The 17,818-nt window shown below is 44.1% G+C and overlaps 1 protein-coding gene across 4 annotated transcripts in view; it reads left to right on the plus strand.

Annotated features, from left to right (window-relative positions):
- Positions 1-5,600: 5,600 nt before the first annotated feature.
- Positions 5,601-17,818, plus strand: part of jak1 (Janus kinase 1) — a 57,270-nt gene continuing 45,052 nt past the window's right edge. For 2 of the 4 annotated variants that reach the window (XR_009795676.1, XM_061824490.1), the window contains exon 1: positions 16,566-16,827. The gene's annotated coding sequence lies outside the window, so the exon portion shown is untranslated. Of the gene's footprint in view, positions 5,903-6,474; positions 6,631-16,565; positions 16,828-16,916; positions 16,937-17,818 lie in introns of those variants that run through there. The other 2 variants (XM_061824491.1, XM_061824493.1) reach the window with 2 other exon arrangements.

Below are 17,818 nucleotides of genomic sequence, written 5' to 3' on the forward strand. Positions count from 1 at the left end.
AGCACCAGCCAGCCCAGCCCATCAAAGTCAGTTGCAATAGCACACCAACAATACTCCACATAAAGCCTTTAACTTCACAAAAGCAACCACCTGCATTACACCATCTTCCTGAAGTCTTTTTCAAGCATGAGCAATCCAATCACTACATCAATGAGCTAACTAGAGGCAGAAATTCATCTGCAGGCACCTGCCTCATGCACTTCTTTCCTTCTGTAACAAAATGCTACAGTGATCGAGTTTAACAAAACAAGCCTACTCAAATGTCCTCATGATTTACCTCGTCATTGTCTGAAAAAATAAACATACAGACTTTCAGTAATAGCAATATTAACGTCGCAGATTCGTTTACGAAGGAAATGTGCTTGTCTTCCATTGGTAACACCAGCAGGGTCGTGAAGCTTTTGACCAAAATGTGTGTGCGTGTGCAGGGTTGCAAAATCTGTTAGAAAATGAAATACAATATCCATCCATCCATTTTCTGAGCCGCTGATCTTCACGAGGGCTGTGGGAGTGCTGTAGCCTATCCCAGCTGTCAATGGGCAGGAGGCGGGGTACACCCTGAACCGGTTGCCAGCCAATCGCAGGTCACATGGAGACAAACAACAGTCGCACTCACATTCACACCTAGGGGCAATTTAGAATGTCCAATTAATGTTGCATGTTTTTGGGATGTGGGAGGAAACTGAAGTGCCCGGAGGAAAGCCACCCAGGCACGGGGAGAACATGCAAAGTCCACACAGGGAGGCCAGGATTGGAACCCTGGACTTCAGAACTGTGAGGCCAGTGCTCTACACCTGCCACCACCACAACCCTTATGGAGATATTGACAGTGGACATGCACCTACGATGAAAATTTCAGACCCCTGCATGATTTCTAAGTGGGAGAACCTGCAATATAGCAGGGTGTTCAAATACTTATTTTCTTCACTGCATATGAATGGCGTCAGCTAAAAGACATAACTTGCTTCCAGTTTGCCACATTGATTGATTCCATTTTCAATGTCTGCAGTCTTAATATAAAGTTGACGCCAATTAGTCTGTAACGGTGTTGACTAAAGTCCAACTAGGACAGCCACGAACGCCAACGACACAATGCACAACAGCCCTTGTGTCCATTAAGAACAACAGGGTCCCTAATTACTAATTGATTAATTGCGCAGTCCATTATTTCACTCCGTTGCCCGGGCAGATCTGAACAGGCCGCGGCTGGAGTTAACAGTCTTATTGGAAAGACGCGTTGCTCGCAGAGGATAATAAGGGAAAATAGCGGAATTAATTGGGTTTGATTAAGAGAGCTTTTCGATGGGACACGGCTTTTTCGCATGACATAATTAGAGGTCACTTGTGGGGTGATGATGAGGGGGGGGGGTTGCTGGTTGGCGCCACTGTTGCCTGGGTGTGTCTGCGAGTGAGACAGAGGAGGAGCAGCATCATTCACACTTTTAGGACTGTGTGCATGCTCTATAGGCTCACTCACCATAAAAAAAATATTTAGCATAGTTCATTGGGCTCCATTTTGGGGGTCATTGAGCAATTATTACCAAGCCACCATTAAACAAGCCACCAGTAAAGGTACAGTGACAGTATTGTACAGTATGCGTGTGTCACAGGTTGGTAATAACATAATACTCAACTACAGTTAAATAACTTTTTTAGATAAATTGTACTTGTCAGAGTAGATTGAATGCAACATAATATTTTACTTTACATATATATTTTTGTTAAAAAGACACTACTTTTACCACTTTTGTTTTCATCTATTGTTGATTGCCTGCACCCTCTATTTTTTTCGGTTCATCAGAGAGACTTGCGCCTCGAGCGCTGTCCCACGACTCAGTTTCACCAATCCAACGTAACCACTAGTGATGTTTGAGTCCTCTTCACAAGGCAGTCACATGACCGCACACCAAGTCTGCGGCCTTGCAGTGACTCATTCACTGTATGAATGAAGCATGGCGGGAGCACCAGAGTCCAATTTGCAGTGAGAAGAGGCAGAACGCCTGTGGCCTCACATTCAACATTTACAGTTAAGAACAGCTGCTGTATGTCATGTCCTGTCATCTGTCTGCCTAAAAATGTCCACATTTCAGCCTACAAGAATTCCATTTTATACAGGAGAAAACACAGCTGTTCGAGCTCCGTCTGGTGAACCTTTCACGAGTGTAAACTAAGATGGCAAATTTAAGACCATCTATTGTGGCCTCAATTATTGTTCATTTTACAAAGCCGACATGTATTCCTGTTTTAGTTATATGGGAGGTGTTTAAATCCAGTGTTATGAGCACTGGACCGCCCCCACCAAAAAATAAGAAGACAGGCAAAATGTGATGTAATCTGATTACAGGAAACGACTGCAAAAAAAAAGAAACGTGTGCTCGACTGAGTTTTAATTTTTAAATAATCTCACCAAGGTTAGCTACCGGTATTACATACAGTGTTATTAGGATTTGACATTATTTACCATTGCTGGGTAGTTTTTTTTAACTTAAGGATACACGCAATAGCCCTAAATTTGCATTTTTATTCTGGGGGCTTCTATTTCTGTGATGATTCTTCATTCTGTTCAGCTCTAGTAAGTTTCTTTCGGCTTGTCCCTGCCCCAGGTGGACAAGAGGGTAGCGTCCCTCTGCCTTCAGGTGGGGGGACAGGTCCTGACTGTTGTTTGTGCCAATGCACCGAACAGCAGTTCAGAGTACCCAGCTTTTTGGGAGTCCTTAGAGGGGAGTCTGAGTTCTCTGAGGAAGGCTCTCCTCTATCTCTGCGGACGAGGTTACCGATGTGGTTAAAAAGCTCGTTGGTGGCAAGGCTTCGGGGGTGGATGAGATTCTTAAAGGCTGTGGATGTCGTGGGGCTGTCATGGTTGACACGCCTCTTCAACATCTCATTGGGGTGGCGGTCCCTCTTTATATGAAGAGGGACCGGTTGTGTTTCACTTTCCTCTGCCTCCCTGGTAAGGTCTATTCAGGGGTGCTGGAGAGGAAGGTCCATCAGGAAGTTGAATCTCAGACTCAGTGAGTGCTGGAGCCTATCTCAGCTGTCAACAACCAGGAGGCAGGGTACACCCTGGGTACATGGAGACAGACAACAACAACAACAACAAGGCAATTTAGAGTGTTCAATGAATGTTGAATGTTTTTGAGATGTGAGAAGAAACCAGAGTGCCCGGAGAAAACCCAAGCAGGCACAGGGAGCACATGCAAACTCCACATAAGCGCGGCTGGGATTGAACCCTGGACCTCAGAACTGTGAGAGCAACGCTTTACAGCTGTGCCACCATGCCGCCGCCTTCAAACATATTCAATGTATTGAAACACACAAACACACACAATGACATTACCGGGTGTTTATGTGATTTTTTTTTTTTTAATTGAGCAAGTTCCATACTTGCAGGCTTAGTGAAAATTAACCCAAAAAAATTGCAATTTGTCACAGTTAATTCATCATCTAACATAGGGGACCAATATTTTTTAACACATGGCCAGGTTGCTTTTGAGTACTACAAAAACGTATTGTGTTTATTTGGGCTATCTTTGTCAGCAAGTCACTGACGTAGTGGTACACACGCCTGACTTTGTGGTATCCATTCCCACTCCGTGATGGTGTTGAAATGTGCCCTGCGACTGAGTGGCCAACAGTTCAGGGTACAGTCATCCTTTTGCCCAAAGTTAGCTGGGATAGCCTCAAACGATCCTGCGACACCTGTGAGGATAAGTAGCTTGGATTGATAGATATTTGTCAGACATTTACATTTGTTTTATGATGTTAAACCTTATGGTGGCACTCCGGATTCCTCCCACATCCCAAAAACATGCAATATTAATTGGACACTTTAAATTGCCCCTAAGTGTGATTGTGAGTGTGGCTGTTTGTCTCTATGTCCCCTCCAATTGGCTGGCGACCATTTCAGGGTGTACCCCGCCTCCTCCTCATTGACAGCTGGGATAGGCTCCAGCTTTCCCTGCTAAAAATTTTCAAAAGAAATTCTATAGAATTGTATGGAATTTGTACAGAACAACTTGTTTTATAGAACTTTGGCTGTGATTTTCTATACATTTTCAACAGAGCAATAGAATTTCTATAGAAATTCTATAGGACTTGGGTCCTAAAGTTCTATAGTTGTTTAGAAATTCTTTAGAAATGTTCTATAGAATTTTTTTTTAGCAAAACTCCCCACGGCCCTCGTGAGGATAAGCGGCAAATAAAATGGATGGATAGATGGATAAATAAATACATAAATAAATAGTCAGACCGATGAGTGAATTAGATTGTTGGGAATGGATAGACTTTCATGGAACAAATAGCGCAATTTCTATGTAAATGTTCGTCAAAGAGCTTTGGTGGGCCCCTTTTTGAAACCTGAATGATGGCAATAGTGAATTTGTGGCGCCCTCTCTCTCGGCAGTGTGCGTTTTCCTCCATAGATTCAAGAGCAGGAGCCTTTCATTGAACACAAACCCAAGCACGTACATGTCCCATGGCACCACCATGCGGTCAACTATCATTACTGTGCCGTCTTTCGTTTTTTCAGTGTTTGTACCGCAAACATGAATGTGGTTCTGTGCATTAAATAACAAGTTACCCATTGACGGAATTATAGTGACAATTATGTTCACTGAGAGTAAGTACGAAATTGGAGGCCATTTTCTGCGGTCTCAGTGAAATGTCGAATTATCCAATGAGATCATCCTTTTTTATGTTATTTGATATCAAATACAAAAGATCTATTTTAATTACAATTTTTGAAAAAAATGAGGTAGGGTCTTATTGATATGGCCTCCGTGAATTTAATAAAATATGTTTATGTGATATTTTTTTAATAGTTGTAATTATGCTCTAAAGCGACTTGTAGCAGGCCGACTAGGCAACGTGACTCCGTGGCGGCCATGTTGGAAAGGTCGACATACCCATAGAGGCAGTAAATGGAGATTGTAATTAAGTCGTAACCTTCTTTTTTTTCAACCAATTTTCATGAGGTTTACTTTGTTATCATCATGAAAGCGTTTGCTATTGTAAAAGTAAAAATCCGCAAATTATTTTTAACTTGTGAAAGGTCATTCCTAATTCCATTGACGTCGTTTTTACGGTGTTATACGCAACCGTACGCAGCACAATGTACCTCATTGTAAATTTTGTACCTCATTTGTAAATAGCTTGATTTGATTCTAAATTTTCCATATTTTTAATGATGGTGGCACGAAAGTGTGTCTCCCCGTGTCTTCGTGGCTTTCCATGGGCAGGTGTACACCGCCTTCTCTCCAGATAATGACTGGGATACTCTCCAGCAGCTAATAATTTTATGGAAAAAATTGTTTGTAAAAATATATATATTGCGAAGGGTAAATGAAAAGGTATTTTCTACCCCCCCCCCCCCCAAGTAAAAAAACAAAACAGTTCCTATATTGTCTGTCATTTCTGCAACGACCCGTGGTTTCAATGATTTCTACTGTGTGGACTTGTTCAATACATCAAATTTGGTCAGATTGCGATCCGCCACTTGTTGACAAAATTTCCAAGACGATATCCCATCGCTGGCATTTGATCCGGAGAGGCACACCCGCCTCTGGCGATCCCTTCCTCAACAGGAATGATATACTTGTGGTACTTGTTGCAAGCCGTGTAGCACCGTCGCTGAGCTGTCAAATATTGCGCACGCCTTCACTTCGTAAGCAGACAAATCCATAACAAGCCGGAGGAGGATCAACCTGCTTCCGGTTCATTTCAAACATTATTTTTCCCTTCCGCAATCGGAAGTCTATTTTTAAAACCATGATCATCTTGTCACATGGCTTTGGAGAATTCAATAACAACAAAAAAATGGCGACACTCACGTTGCTCCGTGTGGTCTTGCTGCGTCATTAAAAATATTCATGTAAACACGGGACACTGAAGGGGTGGAAAGCAGGTAAGCGAGCCAAATGATACTATTATTTACCGATGCTTCCGCGGTGTTCATAAAATGACGAGCTGATAATAGAATCTTCAAGCATTCTGTTTGTTTTTATTCAGAAAGGGGTGTGTGTGCCTCTGTGTGTGCGCGCAAGGTTGGGCGTCAACATTTGGCTGCGTATCATTATCGCACTTTTTTCCTTATGAAAAAAAACATACTGATCTCCATGAAAAAAAAAAAATTTGTGCAATACCATCAATGCTGTTGTTGGTTTGTGTGTTTGTTTAGTTTGTTAAAACTGACAACAAACAAGGCTCCCATGCTCAAACTCATGTTTTACCCGAAGGCACTTTACAAAACGTCGCAGCGTTCCAGTCTTCACAAAACTGTGTAAAATTAACTGAGGTTGGCGGTCATTGTGGGGGGGTTAACGGCGGAACCTTTTGACTGGTTGGAATATGGAGTTGGCGACAGCGATAGCGCATTTGGCCGTGTTTTTTGTTGACGCTTATCGCCGTACACGACACGCGTGAACGTTGCCTGGAAGTGGGTTGAGCTGCGGGGTTAACGGAGTTGTTTACATGAAGTGCAGAGGGGTTGGACTGAGGAGGAGGAGGAGGAGGAGGAGAGGAGGAGGAGGAGGAAGACGAGGAGGAGCCGCCACGCAAACAGACACCACCCGCTGGGGCGGAGCCTGCGAGGAGACTCATAACAAGTCTGACGTCACTCGCCCTTCGGAATCGGTATGAATAATAAATTTGTCTCTCCCATTCCATAATGAGATTAAGCATTGCAATGCTTTGATGAGAGCGAGCCTTCTGCCAAGGGGAAGAAAAATATTTTTTAAAAATTGGGGGGGAAATTCAGTACGTTTTATTTTTCTGCACAAGGAATAGCATTCTCACCAATTTGTGTTATTTACAACAAAATGACAAAACTGACTTTACTTCGTAAAATGCAGATATGTATACAAACAGATGCTTTGGTAAACCATGAGAAATTGGTAGCTTGATTTAGGAGTTCAATTCATTCAACAACCAAGCTCCTAATTGTATTGGCTCTTAGATCAAATCAATTCACTCCAATAAATTGAATTTATTTTACTAACCTGTGAAAAAAAACAGCACCAGAATTTTCATTAGTTGGTTTTTAATTAAGAAAAACAACAAAATATTTTATGAAAACATAATTAAGTAGAATGGGAAGAAATAATCAGGTTTTATCAAAAGTAACTGCACTTTGGGACAAGCTGGAAGTCAAAACAACTATGTGCCTAACGCTAACCTTTTAGCTTTTAGCCTTTAAAGGGGGCGTGGCTTCGTGAGTGACAGCAACACATTGGGTTAGGTCTGGTAATCAAAAAGACAATCGGCCTGTTTTTGTCTCAATCTTGACCAAGGACCCCCTCCTTGAGCCGTCACTTTATCGTGGTGGAGGTGTTTGTGTGTCCCGATGATCCCAGGAGCTAAGTTGTCAGGGGCTTCTTGCCCCTGGTAGGGTCACCCATGGCAAACAGGTCCTAGGTGAGGGACCAGACAAAGTACGACTCTACAACCCCTATGATGACTACAAAAATTGGATCTTGGTTTCCCTTGCCCTGACGCGGGTCACTGGGGACCCCTCTGGAGCCAGGCCTGGAGGTGGGGCTCGAAGGCGAACACCTGGTGGACGGGCCTGTACCCATGGGGCTCAGCCGGGCACAGCCTGAAAAGGTAACAGGTAACCCTTCCCATGGGCTCACCACCTGTGAGAGGGCCATAGAGGTCGGGTGCAATGTGAGCTGGGCGGTGGCCAAAGGCGGGGACCTTGGCGGTACGATCCCCAGCTACAGAAACTAGCTCTCGGGACATGGAATGTCACCTCTTTGGCAGGGAAGGATCCCAAGTTGGTGCGTGAGGTTGAGAAGTTCTGACTAGATATAGTCAAACTCGGCGCTACGCACCACTTGGGCTCTGGCATCACTCCTCTTGAGAGGGGTTGGACTCTGTTCCACTCTGGAGTTGCCCACTGTGAGAGACGCCGAACAGGTGTGGGTATACTTATTGCCCCCCGGCTCAGGGCATGTACGTTGGGGTTTACCCTGGTGGATGAGAGTGTAGCCTCCCTCTGCCTGCACATCGGGGGACGGGTCCTGACTGTTGTTTGTGCTTATGCACCAAACAGCTGTGCAGAGTACCCACCCTTTTTGGAGTCCTTAGAGAGAGTGCTGGAGAGCGCCCCCTCTGGCAACTCCATCATTCTACTGGGGGACTTCAATGCCCACGTAGTCAATGACAGTTAGACCTGAAAGGGCGTGATTGGGAAGAATGGCCCCCTCGATCAGAACCCGAGTGGTGTTCTGTTACTGGACTTCTGTGCTCATCACGGATTGTCCATAACAAACACAATGTTCAGGCATAAGGGTGTTCACATGTCCACTTGGCACCAGGACACCCTAGGTCGCAGTTCGATGATCGACTTTGTGGTCATGTCATGGATTTGCGACCACATGTCTTGGACACTCGGGTGAAGAGAGGGGCGGAGCATCAACTGATCACCACCTGGTGGTGAGTTGGCTCTGAAGGTGGGGGAAGATGCCAGTCCGACGTGGCAGGCCCCAACGTATTGTGAGGGAATGGGAATGGCTGGCAGATTCCCCTCTCAGAAGGAATTTCAACTCCCACCTCCAAAAGAACTTGCTTTGGAGCCTGTCGTGGCGGCAACCCACAAACACGTTGGCGGACACCAACCGTGAGGGATGCTGTCAAGCTGAAGAAGGAGTCCTATAAGGCATTTCTGGCCTGTGGTAGGTATCGGGTGGCCAAGCGGAATGTGGCTTTGGTGGTCGCTGAGGCAAAAACCCAGGTGTGGGGGGAGTTCGGTGAGGCCATGGAGAACGACTTCAGGACAGCTTCAAGGAAATTCTGGTCCTCCGTCCGGCGTCTCAGGAAAGGGAAGGAGTGCACCGTCAACACTGTGTATAGTGGGGACGGGGGACTGCTGAACTAAACTCGGTGGGGAGAATACTTCGAAGACCTCCTCAATTCCACCAACACGCCTTCCCACGAGGAAGCTGAGTCTGGGTGCTCTGAGGCGGGCTCTTCTATCTCTGGGGTTGAGGTCACCAAGGTGGTTAAAAAGCTCCTTGGTGGCAGGGCCCCAGGGGTGGATTAGATTCGCCCGGAATTCCTCAAGGCTCTGGATGTTGTGGGGCTGTCATGGTTGGCACGGCTCTGCAACATCACGTGGACATCGCGTGGACATTGGGGACAGTGCCTCTGGATTGGCAGACTAGGGTGGTGGTCCCCCTTTTCAAGAAGGGTGACCGGAAGGTGTGTTCCATCTATAGAGGGATTACACTGCTTAGCCTCCCTGGTAAGGTCTACTCAGGGGTACTGTAGAGGAGGGTCCGTCGGGAAGTTGAGTCTTGGATTCAGGAGGAGCAATATGGTTTTCGTACTGGCCGTGGAACAGTGGACCAGCTCTACACCCTCGGCAGGATCTTCGAGGGTGCATGCGAGTTTGCCCAACCAGTCTACATCTGTTTTTTGGACTTGGAGAAGGCATTCGACCTTGTCCCTCAGGGAGTCCTGTGGGGGGTTCTTTGGGAGTATGGGGTACCAAACCCCCTGATACAAGCTGTTCCGTCCCCGTACAACCACTGTCAGAGTTTGGTCCGCATTGCCGGCAATAACTCGGACTCGTTTCTGGTGAGAGTTGGACTCCGCTAAGGCTGCCCTTTGTCACCAATTTTGTTCATAACTTTTATGGACAGAATTTCTAGGCGCAGCTGAGGTGTAGAGGATGTCCGGTTTGGTGGCCTCAGCATCGCATCTCTGCTCTTTCCAGATGATGTGGTTTTGTTGACTTCCTCAAGCCGTGATCTCCAGCTCTCATTGAAACGATCCGCAGCCAAGTTTGACGTGGCTGGTATGAGAATGAACACGTCCAAATCCGAGACTATGGTCCTCAGTGGGAAAAGGGTTGCGTGCCCTCTCCAGGTCGGGGATGAGATCCTTCCCCAAGTGGAGAAGTTTAAGTATCTTGGGGTCTTGTTCACAAGTAACGGAAGAATGGAGCGGGAAATCGACAGACGGATCGGTGCATCATCTGCAGTGATGCGGACTTTGTATCGGTCCGTTGTGGTGAAGACGGACCTAACCCGGAAGACGAAGTTCTCAATTTACTACATTCCTACCCTCACCTATGGGCATGAGCTGTGACCCGTGACCAAAAGAACAAGAACCTGGATACAAGCGGCCGAAATGAATTTCCTCCACTGGGTGTCCGGGCTCCCGCTTAGAGATAGGGTGAGAAGCTTGGTCATCCGGGAGGGGCTCAGTGTCAAGCCGGTACTCCTCCGCATTGAGAGGAGCCAGATGAGGTGGCTGGGGCTTCTAATTCGGATGCCTCCTGGACGCGTCCCTGGTGAGGTGTTCCAGGCATGTCCCACCAGAAAGAGACCCTGAGGATGACCTAGGACACCCTGGAGAGACTATGTCTCTCGGCTGGCTTGGGAACACCTCGGGATTCCTCCGGAAGAGCTGGAAGAAGTGGCTGGGGAAAGGGAAGTATGGGTATCCCTGCTGAAGCTACTTCCCCTGCGACCCGACCCGGAAAAGCGGTACATAATGGATGAATGGATGAATTGACCAAGGACATCAAATGACAGACTATTTTACATTTTATAAATCTTTATGAGTCTTTTTTTTAATATTCATGTCATTCATTATTTTAATCCCCCCCAAAAATCTTTTGCGATATGAAAAATCCATATGTGTGTACCCAGCTTTAGTCACCGTGTGACGGTGGAGACATGCCATGAGTTCTGGCCTACCTTCCGTAGCAGCTCACAAATGTTCTCATGTTCTGTTTTTGCTGTTTAGGTACAGGCTGAATGTGCATCAGCAACAGTGACTGCTGTTTCCTCCTTCTGAAGCTCATTTGTAATTCAAATTTTGCCATCCAAAAAGAAAAATCTACCAAGTTATGCTCCTTACCACAAAACAAAACAAACCAACTTGCTTAACTCAATTGTGCTGCTGGACTAAATTGGGGTCCTGTGGAAAGTCCCCGAGGTGGGCCCCCTGGATCCTTTCTCAATCAAATAATCTGGAACAGGGGCCACCAACGCGGTGCCCGCAGGCGAATGGTAGCCGGCGAGGACCATATAAGGCGCCCGCGAGGTATGTTCTAAAAATACCATAGGCCACAAATTGTTACTATTATTTGTTCTTTAAATTCTGAATCTGACTTGCTTACGTGAAATAAAATTTTAAAATACCTGTAATGTCATTTACTACAATAAATTAAAACAAAAATATTTTATGTACGTCTAATGAACTGGCACTGAAATTTGGCTCGAACAGGTCACATAGCCCTTTGTACGATCGGTGCTCACAAAGTAGCCCTCAGCCTCAAAAAGGTTGCTGAGCCCTGATCTGGAAGGCATTATTTTTCAAGGGTAATGTAAAATAAGTTTGATGTTTAATGGTGTTCACCTGTTTTGAGAAAATGTTTTGGGGTATATGTAGACTTCAAACTATTAATACAGTATAGGTAGTTGGAAATCTTTTTTTTTTTTTTTTTTTTAGGGGTGGGGACGTGCATCAGTTCCTCACTATTCACATCAGGGTTTGATGTCAACAGTATTGCAATCCCAAATTCACTACATACAGATTGAAATATTTTACATTATAAATATTTTTAATCAATTGACGATTATATTGTCAGCAGCTGAATGAAAAATGGAAAGCCAGTTGGACTCGATGACATACCAGTGGAGGTATGGAAGCAATTTGGTAAGGTGGCTGTGAAGTTTTTGACCAACTTATTCAATAGATTACTAGCGGTAGAGAAGATGCCAGAAGAATGGAGGAAAAGTATGCTAGTCCCTGTTTTTAAGAACAAAGGAAAATGTTCAGAACCGTGGAAACTGCAGAGGAATAAAGATGATGAGTCACACCATGAAGTTTATGGGAAAGAGTAGTGGAGGCGAGACTCAGGACAGAAGTAAGTATCTGCGAGCAACAGTATGGTTTCATGCCTAGAAAGAGTACCACAGATGCATTATTTCCCTTGAGGATGCTCGTGGAAAAGTACAGAGAAGGTCAGAAGGAGCTACATTGTGTCTTTGTGGATCTAGAGAAAGCCTATGACAGAGTACCAAGAGAGGAACTGTGGTACTGCATGCGCAGGTCTGGTGTGGCGGAGAAATATGTTAGAATAGTACAAGACATGTATGAGGGCAGCAGAACAGCAGTGAGATGTGCCGTAGGTGTGTCAGAACAATTTAAGGTGGAGGTGGGACTGCATCAGGGTTCCGCGCTGAGCCCCTTCCTGTTTCCGGCAGTAATGGATAGGCTGACAGACGAGGTTAGACTGGAATCCCCTTTGACCATGATGTTCGCAGATGATATTGTGATCTGCAGTGAAAGCAGGGAGCAGGCGGAGGAACAATTAGATAGATGGAGGTACACACTGGAAAGGAGAGGAATGAAGATTAGCCGAAGTAAAACAGAATATATGTGCGTGAATGAGAAAAGTGGAGGGGGAAGAATGAGGCTACAGGGAGAAGAGATAGCGAAGGTGGACGACTTCAAATACTTGGGGTCAACAATACAGACCAATGGTGAGTGTGGTAAGAAAGTGAAGAAACAGGTCCAAGCGGGATGGAACAGTTGGCGGAAGGTGTCTGGTGTTCTATGTGACAGAAGAGTCTCCACTAGGATGAAGAGCAAAGTTTATAAAACAGTGGTGAGATCCGTCCATGATGTACAGATTAGAGAGGTTCTCGCTTGGTGTGAACAGGTTGGATAGGGTTAGAAACGAGCTCATTAGTCGGACAGCAAAAGTTGGATGTTTTGGAGACAAGGTTCGAGAGAGCAGACTTCGATGGTTTGGACATGTTCAGAGGCGAGAGAGTGAGTATATTAGTAGAAGGGTGCTGAGGATGGAGCTGCCATGCAAAAGAGCAAGAGGAAGACAAAGAAAAGGTTGATGGATATTGTGAGGGAAGATATGAGAACAGTAGGTGTTAGAGAGGAGGACGCACGAGATAGGCTTAGATGGAAAAAGATGACACGCTGTGGCGACCCCTAACGGGACAAGCCGACAGAAAAAGAAGATTGTCAGCAGCTACGACAGCATTTTTTTGGGATACATCTAATAAACAGCAATAAATAGCAAAACCTTTTTATGCACTTAAAGTCCAATGAATGAGCAAATTAATTCTACTTTAAGTGACTTGCCTGGTGATGAGGGTACCGTGAACAGCAAAACCCAAACTTTTGTGACTCATATTGTCGATGGAAATGAGCTTTCTCCTCAGGAACCAATATAAAAGAGTCACATGTACAGATTGGCCAAAGATCTCAAAATAAACTAAAGCAGTCATCTAGCAGCCACCAACCACTGCACAATGGAGTGCTTTGAGAAATCATCAGGTGTTATGGGAAATTATCCAATTTAACTGTAATATTTAGAAAATTATCGTTTATTTATTCTCTCTGTGTGTCTTCAATTCCCAAGAGTATACCATATTTACTATATACCATAATTGTGTTCACCTAAACACGTCCCAATTTCACCGATTAAAGGCCTGGTACACACATGAGGATTTTTCAAATCCAAAATATATATTTTTTTAAATCTGTGACCAACTCCACATATAAAGATAAAAAAAAAAAAAATCAACAGTTTTGGTGATACTGCGTGTGTTGTGTTGGTGTAAATAGTGAACATGTTCATAATTTAAAATTGTCCTCCTTGACGTGTTTCGGACCCTAAAATTGGTACAAATCCACTCTTAACACACCTCGGACATAAGAGCGATTTTATAGGCAAATATTATGAGACACTATACTGTCTGGTGTTTGATGTTTATGGTTAGGAAGGGACAGAATCGAGACAAAAAAAATGCCTGATTATATTTTTGTATGTCTCAGGCTTAAAAAAATGTGATTAATTGAAATAACATCATCATAATTTCAGTAAACCTTTTGTGACGTTTTTGTTTGGTAGTGTGCGGTGAGATTTTGAGATGTAGATTATGCGCCTTGGTTCAATAAAGGTTGGGAAACACTGAACTCTCTAGTTCAGTGTTCCGTCGTTACTTCATTACAACAATGATAAAACTCCTTTAGTTAAGAAAATGGCCGGAATTGATGAGCCATAAAATAACACAGCTTTTTAATCATACATCATACTTTGTCAACATTGTAAAATATGTATTATGGACGGTAGTACGGTGCATCAGCTGGAAAAGCGTTGGCCTCACAGTTCTAAGGTCCCGGGGTCAATCTGCGTGGAGTTTGCATGTTCTCCCTGTGCCTGCGTGGGTTTTCTCCAGGCACTTCGGTTTCCTCCCACATCCCAAAAACATGCAACATTAATTGGACACTCTAAATTGCCCCTGGGTGTGATTGTGAGTGCCGCTGTCTGTCTCCATGTGCCCAGGGATTGGCTGGCAACCAGTTCAGGGTGTACCCTGCCTCCTGCCCGTTGACACTTGGGATAGGCTCCAGCACTCCCCGAGACCCTTGTGAGGATAAGCGGAAAAGAAAATGGATGGATGGATGGAGTATGGATGACGGATTATTTGTATTGGGTTGACCTGCAAAACGGGCAAAATAAAACCGCTGTGAATCACCATCCTACAGATGATAGTTGTATGACGCATGGAGACTTCCAGACATGACAGGCTGCCCTGGTTCAGTTATCACAGTGCTGATGCTGTCCCCATCGAAGGTACAGTACTGTGATAACTGAAGGATGGCTGCCAACTTGACACTTGCAGCGGACCAAGGGGCATTTGGCCTTTTGGCACAAGGAGGAATGCGACTATGGAAACAAATTGTCTTGCACTCGTTTATGTGGTCAGGTCCCAATGTGATTAAGTCACTGTAGTAAAATGTGTCACATGGCTATATTAACTGTTTCTTCTCGCTTCTATAATAAATATATCTTGCAATTTATTCAAATGTGTATTTGCATCTTATTAACTGAACATATGTGTACTTACTGTCATCACATATGAAACATATTTTCACCAACAATATATTCATGAGCAGTTGTGGGAAGTAGAAAGGTAGAAATATATTGTTACAGTACTGAAGTAGATTTTCCCGGTACAGTATTTGTACTTTACTTCAGTGATTCCCAAACAGTGTGCCGGGGTACATTAGTGTGCTGTGAGCGCTCTTCAGTTGTGCCTTGGGAAGTTATCCAATTTTATGTAATTGCTAAAAAAAAAAATTTATTCCAAGAAATAATGTATCTTATTCATCTATTTATGCCAGTGAGGCACAACGACAGACAGAACAAAAAAAATCCTCTTCTATTACTAAATGGCAGCAAGTACAGGTACATACAGTAGTTAATTGATCCCTTTTTGGAAGCATTAAATTTTGTTGGTGTGCCGTGGGATTTTTCAATTGTAAAAAATATGCCTTGGCTCTATAAAGGTTGTAAATCACTGCTTTACTTGACTATTTGTCTGGCAACTTTTTACCACTACTAGGGTGTGTTGTCAAGGTTTCTTTTCTCCCAAAATGGGGTTTTGAGTATTTCCATACGTCACGTGGGGGATTAGATTCCGGGACGTTGTCAATCTTTGCCAGCTGCGGGCCTGTGAAACCCTTGAGATTCTATAAACCCCAACCTTCTGGCATTTAAAGGTTCTCCATCTAACCTGAAAACCCTACACAAGTAAGATGTATTTATTAGATCATTAGATCTATCATTTTTTTTGTTGTTGTTGGTTCACAATGTTAGCAAAGCAGTGGGGACATATTGTTTTGAGAACATAAAACCCTCAGTCAACACGAGCTAGATAGTTGTGAGGGGGGAAAAATGTTTTTCTCTGTTGTACCAAATTATCAAAATGATTATTGTATATCTATGACACAAAGGGTTATTCTTTTTTTCAGTTTTGTACTTCAGTACATTTAAGAGTGAATCAGTTGTTCACTTTTTACCACTCAATTGTGAGTGTGTACATTTGGTACCTCTGGTCACGTGTATTAGAAGTATTGAGGAAATCCTCAGCGAGCCTTCCTCGAGGGCAACACCGTTGTCTCACTCTTATCTCAGATTCCCAGCAGTTTGATAAATTCTTTCATTCATTTTTCACACCACTTGTCCTTACTACGATCACGGGCGTGCTTGGGCCTATCCCAGCTGACACTTGGCAAGAGGCACGACTGAACTGAACTGGTTGCCAGCTAATCAGGCGAAGGGCACATATAATAAACAACCGTGCACTCTCTTGTTTACACCTACAGGCAATTTAGAGTTTCCGTTCCTGTTTTCGGGACGTGGGAGGAAACAGGAGTACCGGAGAAAACCCATAACGGGGAGAATATGTAAATTCCACGCAGGCCAGCCCGGATTTGAACCCGAAACCTCAGGCCTGTGAGGAAGATGTGCTAACCAGTCTTCCACAACCAACCATTTTTCTAAAACTCGCCAAACAGACAATTAAAAAGGCCAGAAACTATCCAAGGCAATGCAACCCAATGGGGCGAGTAGAAACAACATGGCGCCCTCAAACCATGTGATGTACATTGAACCAATGAGGTGCAGTTCGGTGAGTTGCGGTGCTGTCCAGACTCAGGTTTTGTACCAAAAGTCTGTCGTGAGCGTGAGTGACGGCTCAACGACCCAATGAGCGCTCGTGCTCTCACGTGTGCTGCGTGGTTTTCGGGAAAGGGGACGCTTCTTCTCAGGAAGTCTGAGCCGGACATTCTAGTGGCTGTATCGCCTCGAAACTCTGGCAATAATATCGGGTCAAAACCCAGCGTTGTCGATTCCGGCTACGTGCCTTGGGATTTTTTTCGTGTCACATCACCGATTAGTGATTTTTTAAAAGCCTTAAAAACAGGACGTTCAGCGCGGTTTGGGCGTCAAATGTTCGGAAAGAAACGGAAGTAATCTGCCAGCTGTCTGGCTACGCTTCCCTGGTAAGTGACTGCATCACGCAATGTTTAAATCGAAAACGATGTCATTTTTTTTGTAGGTCACGTTCGGACACACGGCTATCATTTCCCACGTCTCGCCATATTCTATAGTGTAAGCTTGTTTGCTATGTTTACTGGCTGATGAAATATTCTAAATAATATCCGCCAAGCCTAGATAAGAACCCCCCTAGTTCATGTTTACGTGCCTGCTCGTGGAGGAAAATGAGGCCCTGATGTACAGATGAAGCCCTCCCTAACTAGATGACCACGATGCCACTGCATGACAGCAGCAAAACCCGAAACAAAAATATGAGTTGGGTTATGATTCAAACAATTGATTAATGACTTGGTTAATAAACCTATAATTTGACATTGCTATGCGGATGTGTTTACGGTACTGTACTCTTGAAATCGGCACATTTCTCTAACGAAGACGAACTGCAAAACCATTGATGATCAGACCTCTCATCATAGCATTAAATTGATGTGAGAGCTGTCGTCGTATGGAAACTGGGATGGTCGTGCATTTCGGTGCACATTGGCTAGCAGAATCAATATAGTTTGTTGCAAGTGTTCAGAGTGTACATGCAGAGATTGTCAATATGCAATGTTAGGTTGTCGAAGTAGTCGAACAGTACAGTGTAGTACCTTTCCTGCCGGGATGACCTGGACTAAAGAGTTGGCCCTGGTATTTTTGTTTTAGAACAGACTAGTAATTTATGTATGAGCTCCCTGAAAAATATACATTATGATTTAATTAATTTAAGTGACTATACTGATCATGTTGATGATTTGTCCCAATAAGTAGAATAATACATGATACAACAAGTTATTTCTTTAAATCTGTCAATTTTTAAATGATCTCTCTAGCAAAGCATGTTTATTTGTATAGCGCATTTCAGGTAACTCATTGCGCATACATAGCAAGAAATATAGTCAAAAGTGGAAGTACTCTAAAATGCAGTTTTCGACCTGCATTTAAAAACATTCACAT

Source organism: Syngnathoides biaculeatus, chromosome 7 (assembly GCF_019802595.1).
Source record: "Syngnathoides biaculeatus isolate LvHL_M chromosome 7, ASM1980259v1, whole genome shotgun sequence".
NCBI lineage: Eukaryota > Metazoa > Chordata > Actinopteri > Syngnathiformes > Syngnathidae > Syngnathoides > Syngnathoides biaculeatus.